Source organism: Aythya fuligula, chromosome 11 (genome assembly GCF_009819795.1).
Source record: "Aythya fuligula isolate bAytFul2 chromosome 11, bAytFul2.pri, whole genome shotgun sequence".
In the NCBI taxonomy this organism is placed as follows: Eukaryota; Metazoa; Chordata; class Aves; order Anseriformes; family Anatidae; genus Aythya; species Aythya fuligula.
Window position 1 is genome coordinate 21,210,715 of NC_045569.1, and position 7,922 is coordinate 21,218,636.

Sequence of the window (7,922 nt, forward strand, 5' to 3'; positions counted from 1 at the left end):
CGCCGCCCACCCCCTCCCCTCCGCCCCTCCCCGCCGCTTCCGCCGCCCGGCCCCTCTCGCGAGATGGCCGGGCTATCGCGACAGCGCCGCCGCCCGCTCTGGCGGCTGAGGGGGGGTGTGAGGGGAGCCCGCTGAGGGCCGTGAGGCGCCCCGTGAGGGCAGCGCCCGCCCGTTTGTGATCAAAGCTCCAGTAAAGCACCAGGCCCGGCTCCCCCCGCCTCGTTTCTCCCTTGTGTTGCTGTGGCTGAGGGAGGGGGGACCCAGCTCCGGCCCCAGCCCCAGCCCCGAGCCCGTCTTGCCCCCGGGGTCGTCGCCTCAGCGTGGCGAGGGGGTGACAGGGGAGCCACACACGGCTTCATGCTCTGGAGAATCCCATTTTGTAGTGGGATTTAAGCAGTGGTGCTGCTGCGCCCCTCCAGCAGCCCTGTGACCACGCTCATCATCAGTGGCATGGGGCTGTTACAGGTGTTGGGAGAATGGGGGGAAACAACGGGGTCCCTGGGGCAACTGGGAGGAGGACAAAGAAAGAATGAGGCTGGAGAAATAAAGCATAAAAGCAAATGTTTCCCATGGTACAGCATACGTGGCACAGGGTCTGTCGGCTGCGATAGCGGTGTTTGGGCAGCCTCACGGCGTTGTCGTTCCATCGGGTGCCGTGCCCAGCTCCTATCTCGCACGCCAGCATTTGCATCTTGGCACTCGTAATTGCGGCTGCGTGGGGAGCCAATTAATCTCAATTTGCCAAGCTGCTTTCTGCAGATGGCGGTGTAGATTCACGGTCTGTATCTGCTGTTGCAAATTTTATAAAGCCAGTCACAGGTTTCCGAGTCTGTTCTGTTAAGCTCGTTCTTTCTGGTACACTAATTCTATGCAAACCTGGGCGCTGTGAGAAGGGAAGTGCTGGTCTAAATGACATAAATACAATATTAAACATCAGTTTGAGCCCGGAACTATGTCTGGGTTTCACACCCGGTGACTCTCACCGACCTGTAGAAGTCTGCTCAGAAATGTTCCTCCTCATCTACCGCTCAGTACTGTTTCCCCTCTCTGGCTCCGCTGCAGAGCTGGCAGCGAGCGATCTCCCTGGCAACAGGGAGCTTTGTGAGCCTGGGGGAGAGCTGCCTGTGCACGTTTTTTGTGGTTGCCTTTGCATATCTGAGAGGTGAGGCAATAGCAAGCGGTTTTCCGATTAATTTGCATTTCATTTCAGGCCCCGTGATCCAGTCCTAGTCTGTTCTGTGCCTTGCTGGAATGGCTGTGTTCTTGCCCAGCCTTCCCGAGCTGTGGTCTAGTGTTTGACCATGATCTTACGCCAAGTGTTGGAATAATCTGTTGGCATCTTCAGCTCAACCTCTGCCCGGGAGCTTGGCTAGTCCTTCAGAAAGGTTTATCTTGGCTTCTTTGACCTCACCATAATACAGTGGTAATGGAAAGATCCATTGCCTGTTATACACTTCATAGCTGTCATTGTGAGACACAAAGCGAGCACAGCTAAGCTTTAAACACCATACGTGTCTTGGAGGAACTGAAGGATGCTAAGAAGAAAAATTGCTCATGACCGAATCAAAACCTTACATGCTCCTATATCTTTCTACTTAAGAACTGCTCTGTAAGAGTAGTCACAAAGTATTCAAATTTAGCATCCTTGCAGAAACAAAGAAAAAATATCAAAATATACAGTAGTAATGCTTAACTTTGGAAAGGGGAGATATGCAAATCGGGGTTTGTCAAAAGAAAAGTGTTTAGGGGGATATAATGTTTCTATATAATACAGAGTTTCTTTCAAGACAGAGTATTGGAAGCCCAGCCCAGGGGTAGGTCACTTGTCAAAAACACTGGCAGGATCTCAGAAATAAGTGTACTTTAACACAGTTGGAGATGCTATTTTAAGTTTTCAGCTATCTTCCTAAGAAACAGAAGTTGTGTCCAAACAAAGAAAATAGAAAAAGCAATCTGTCAAGTTAAATGTAGAAATACTGTGTGGCAGACCAAAATGATCTTGAAGATAAACTTTCTAAAGGAATGGAAAACATTCACGTGTATTAGAAAGCGTCAAAAGAAGCAGCTGAGTTGAAATATGGCTGTAACAGAAAAGATTCTGTATTTCTGTTCACTACAGAAGATTCTCCTCAGAGACTTTAGCTGGGGTGCAGATTATGTCAGGGGAACGGGAAACATCAGTGATTCGATCATCACAATTCGCTTGAATTTAATAAAGTTTTCTTGAGATTCCTTGTGAAGTTTTCCTAAATTAAACCAGTAAGCTATAAAGAGGACAAGTTTGCTCCTGGATTAGCAATTAGTGAAAAGCTAGGAAGAATGAAGTTAGGAGTTTCTTTACTAGTGACACAACAGTTTGTGACCTTTTCCCACCTATTCATAAGGGATCTGAGGGGGAAAAAAGCACTGAATAACAGGGCAATATAATTTGTGGAAGTTAAGCATCGTTTTTCAGAGTAATCAAAAATGAAGCTGACTGGAAAGGGTTACTGAATTTCATGACACCGAGTAACTGAGTAAATAGAACAGCAGAGGAATTCAATTTTGATAAATGTCAAGTAATGCATGCAGGAGAAAGAAAACAATTGCAACACCACACACACAGTGGGCTCTTAGCAATCTCTGATAACGTCTCCTTTATCCTCGTGGGTATTAAAGAAAAGGTGGGGAAAGTGGAATAAAGGGTATTGTTAGGACAGAAATTAAGAATGATGGAAGGTATTGTCAGTGTATGAATTTGCACTAATAAAATGGAAGGTATTGTCAATGTGTGAATTCTCTCTGTGCTTCTGCTTCCTGAATGCTGCAGTTCTCATCACAGGCTTATGAGAAGGTTATGAAATGGGGGTGATCAAAGGTGTGTGGAGTGGCTTTGGTACAGGGAGACAGCAAGGGGGTTCGGAAAAGATGACAGGGAGAAGGACCGTGATAAAGGTATTTAAAGTGATGAATAATATGTAGGAGATGAATAAGAAAGATTATTAAGTGCTTCTTCTGCGGGTACAACTAGCAAACACTGGGCAGCAGGATTAAATAGAAGGGCGTGCTTCCTCCACACACTGCACGGTTTGATCATGCACCACCACTGCTGTGTTGTGGAGGTCAGGAATACGGCATGCAGAAAGGCGTTACAGAAGTCAGTAGAGGAGCAGGTCCTCAAAGACTGCGGAGCACACTTGGGATTCAAACCGTGTGCCTAACCTAGACTAGTGGGAGGGCACCCGAGGCAAAGGGGCGCTGTATACCTCTGCCCCTAGGCATTGCTTCCTCACTGCTCGGAGAACACAGGGACCTCCTATGTGATGCTGCGTGGCCTTTGTTACAGGAACATACTTCTGGAGAGTGAGGGCCAAAGCATAAAGCTATGGACACAGTCCTCTTGGGAACAAATGATGTTCTAGGGAGCGCAGAGTCTGGGAGAGACAGTGAAGCATGAAGAGCACTGGCAGTGACCGGCAGATCTCACAGCAAGGCACTGCAACACCGTCCTTGGCCGTGTCCCCGCAGTGGCAGGTGTGGCTCCCGGTAAATGCTGCAGCAGCCACAGCATCCCTGTTCGGATCAGCCTCCCCTTGCCAAGCTGCGTGACTGGAGCGGAGAGGGGAACGGCACAGGAAGGATGCATTTGCTTGTAAATCAGAACGTACCCTGGAGCTTGTCTTCAGACAAGGCTTGATATTTGCTGAGTTTACGTACACCAATTGTCTGCTGCTGATAATATTAGTATATACAAGTGTGATTTAACGGAAGAATAGTAGTAAAATAGCAAACTCCTACGGCAAATTCATTAAGATAATAAAAAAATCCTAATTCAGCTCTATTTGTGGATAATTTTTTTGTAAGTTACAGAGAAGAAGAATGAATTAATTGAATTAATTTTCTATTAACATGAGTAGGATGTCATAAAAATAGGGAGAAATTTGATAGTATAAAATCATAGTTTTTCTGGAAGGTGCTGACATTTTCCAAGAAAGAATGATTAGAACACAGTGGTGACTGCAGGGAAGTATACACTGCAGCGTGTGAGATGCTGAACATGAAGAAATCATTTAAAGTAACCTAGTAGGCTACAAAACTGCTCTGTCGATCTCTGTGCTGCTACTACCTTGAATAATGTATTCTTCGGGCCCCACATCTCATAATCAAGACCTCACCCCTAATGACCTGAAAGTGCATCCTCTCTCCTGAGCTATTGATCAGTACTGTGGTGAGCAGAAAACATATTTAGAGATATTTCAGAAGTAAAGTCACTCTCAGCTGAGGGCCTGCAGTGCTAGAAATAAGCACGCACTGGAAAAATGCTTACAGTGGTGCTAAGGGCAAGTGAGAAATCAAATGCCTTTGGAAGCTCTGGCTACAAGACTAGACAGGTCAAGGGGGAAAAGACATTTTATCATTTCTTTGTATGGATCTGGGGCATATATAGTGATGAACAGATAGGCAGTGAGTTCCTAAAAGGCTTATTGTCTTTCAAGAATATGCATACTGACTTACAAGTACCTGAAATTCCCCAGGCAGTTGCCTGGCACAGCCCTCTGTGTCGCATGCAAAGAGCTTTTCCAAAGCTTCCAGGCATCATTTTTTTCCAGAGCATTTGCAGGCAGGTCACAGACATTCTCCTCGGTTGGTTTCACCGAGCAGGGTGGTTTTGCTGATGAAATGCATATTACCTTTGATTTTTGTTTTACTTTCCTTCAGATATTCTACTTTGTAAAGGGTATTCTGGTTATTATTTACTTCCCTTCATTTTCTGTTGTAAAGTTTGAGCCCCACATAATGGTATTTTTAGAGCTATAGTATTCCAGGGTATATTATTGACAGGACATTTTGACACTTACTTAAACCAACAAATTAGAAAAAGTCTGAATTGTTCTACTAGTCAATTATTTTGTTCCCTTCAGAATCTGAAACAGGTTTCTAAAAGAAAGATGAGTTTTGATGTATTTAAATGGCTTAAATGGAGCTTCTGGCCCATGAGGAAGATGTGGAAGGGTCCCAGGTGAGGCTGCGCAGGGCAGTTAAGGACAATTTAAAGCACCGGGGACATGACAGATATCTGGTTTGCAAGGGAGATCAGGTGGATTTTGATGAAAAATAGTTTTAGTGAAGTGTGCAGCAGAATGGGCTTTGGCATCCTGAGCTTGGGAAGAGGTGGGTCCTCAGCTAACATGAGTGGGGGGCTGCAGAATGGGGGTGGGGGGGGGGATGCAGAAGACCCCCGGGAGAGCCTCTGCCCGCAGCCCCCAGCTGACTTCGGTGGCCATTTCTGCCAGTGCTGGGACAGACGAGGGCTGGCTATGGCCAAAGGTGAGAGCTGTGCTTGTTTATCGAGTTATTCGGCTGTCAGTAAGGTGGGCCCTAAAGAATCATGGCTGGGCTGAGCGCCCCTCTGGACTTTGTTTTGTGTTTCTTGCCTGGGGTGTTGCTCTGGCTCATTCCGGATTTTCTTCCTCTTTTTAAATGGTGGAAATGCAGCTGTGGAGTTGAAAATTTTGTATATAATCAGGTGTAAAATTGTGAATACTGCATATGAGAGCATACTGATTTTATAAGCTCCTCAGCATTATGGAAAGCTAGTGATTTTAAAAGTAAATACTTAAATATTCCGAAATCCTGTTTTCCAGCTTCAGCAGAATGAAGCTTTTTTTTTTTTTTTTTTTTTTTTTTTTTTTTTTTCACATATCAGGACTTTGTATTTTTTGCAAGCATTCTGCATAGGGAACTTAAATTAGCCTAGGCTTCTAGCTTATACTTGAAAAACTGATTAACATACTCCATCTGTTGGTAAGCTGCGCAACTGTCAAAATGAGCAGCACAGCCTACTAGCATTTCCACGTAGATTTGTAAGGCTACAGTTAGAGTACAAGTTATTAATACCAAAATAGCACTGTAGCAGGGAATATTTTTTTTCAATATAATTGTTTCAGCTGGTGGATGAAATAAATGCTTAAAGTATAGTTGTCTTGCAAAGTGGCTTCAAAAATACCGTCTGCTTATCTTAGAGCTTTGTCTATTAATAGTTTTGTTTGCTCATTTGCAAGAATAGCAGTTAATAAAAATAATTACTTTCAATATCAGCACTTGTTATGAGTACTTCTGAAGGGTCATTCTGGAGCGTGCTTTGTAATCGTTTCAAGGCTGGGTTGTCCTACCATGCAGTCGTAGGCTGGATTTCTGTTGGCTTGAGAAGGAGAAGTATCACTGAAATGGGATTCTTTGAAACCTGTTGTTTACTGCTTCTGGGTTGAGCAGAAACTGGTGTTCAAATTACCACCGGCTGGTTGCTTTGGGTTTGCAAGCAACATCTCTTACAGCTTGTTCAAGCTTCGTTAAGGTGGGGCACAGGTCAACCATGTGTTGTAAGTAAACTCAGCAGCAGTCTATCCAAAACCAACACTGTAAATATAGACTGAAATGAGCACATCTAGCACTGTGCACTCATACAGTGCTCAGCAAAAAGACATTTCTTCTTGAAGCAAAAAGACAAAGCACAAAGACCAAGAAATAGTGGCATAGTGATTTACCGCAGGCATACTTCTGTTGACAACAGTTTGCTCGTACTTTTTACCTTTTGATGCTGTGTTAGAATAGTTGTGTGCTACCCTGACAACTCTTCCTTCATGTGAGATTTTATCAAAGCTCATTACAAGAACAAGGCAGATTAAACAATGTGCTGAGCTTTATTAACAACATCTGTCTTGGGAGAGATTTTGTGTCTTTTAAGGGTGAGATGCTCTGTCATCACAAGTGGCTCCTGTTCTTCCACAGCTTCCAGAAGGAGCCTTTCCTCGTATTCATCCAGAGGCAGCTTGGACGAGCGGGCTGAGGCTGTTAGAGAGAATGTACAAAGAGGCAAGTGAAGAAAGCTGCCGATACTCAGATCTTCAAAGCTGTGCACGTGGGCGTACCTGCACACGTACGTGCACCTTACAATGTACTTCTTAAGAAAGCAATGCATATTAGCTAGTCATATTCTATGCTGCTGCTTTTCCCCCTTATTTCTAGCTATTTTTTGCTATATTTACACAACTGCCTAAGTATTACTCTCATGCATCAAAAGCATCTTTCATCCTTAGAGTAGCTGACAAGAGGGGGAAGTACTGAGTGTGAGGTCAGACAAGCCACCCATCCGTTCAGGCTTCTCTTTTTAGCACATCCTTGGGCAGATCTACTCAGCAAGGTACCATTTTATAGGGATGGAGAGCAATAGTAAGATTAAAGCTATGCAGATCCAATAAGAAATATAATATATATATATAGTAGAAAGAGAACTGAAGCAGGGAAAAAGAAAGAGTAAATGGCTGTGATGCCTAGGTTAGAGTAAGGAGTGTTTTGGAAGGAGGCCAGGAGGCACAGACACACTTTTCTCATTCTGATTCATAAACATCTCAGCATCAGGTTTCCCATCTCTGAAGGAAAATGTGACTTTGGATGAAGAAGACAATTAAGGCATGTTGATTACAAAGGAAAATGTTTGCTTTTGTTTGTTAAGCTTAAAGACCGCACTTGGAACAGCTTGAAAAGCATTGGTACTCCTTGTGTGTTTGTGTGTTCTTTTGTTGTGTTGTTTAACTGAAATACTATTAAGTTTATTTATGGGCACCTGAAATTTGGAAATATTTCTAAGTTATTTGGAGTGTGTATCAGAAACAATCTATTAGAACTTACTGTGTAATGAAAACAGCTGAATAACGTCTGGGATTGACTCAGGGCAGCACTTCTGAATTAAAACTGATCAGAAGAGTGCACCTGTGTCTGGGGAGAAGTGCTGGGACGGGGGTCATGTCCCGCCAGGCCCAGGAACCCATCTCTTTGGGAGGTTCAGTGCAGACTTTGGCATTTTGTGTGGGCTGGGGCTGGGGGGGGACAGGCTTTCTCTAAATAATATTTGCAAATGGATAAGTGTTTTTTTTTTTCTTTTT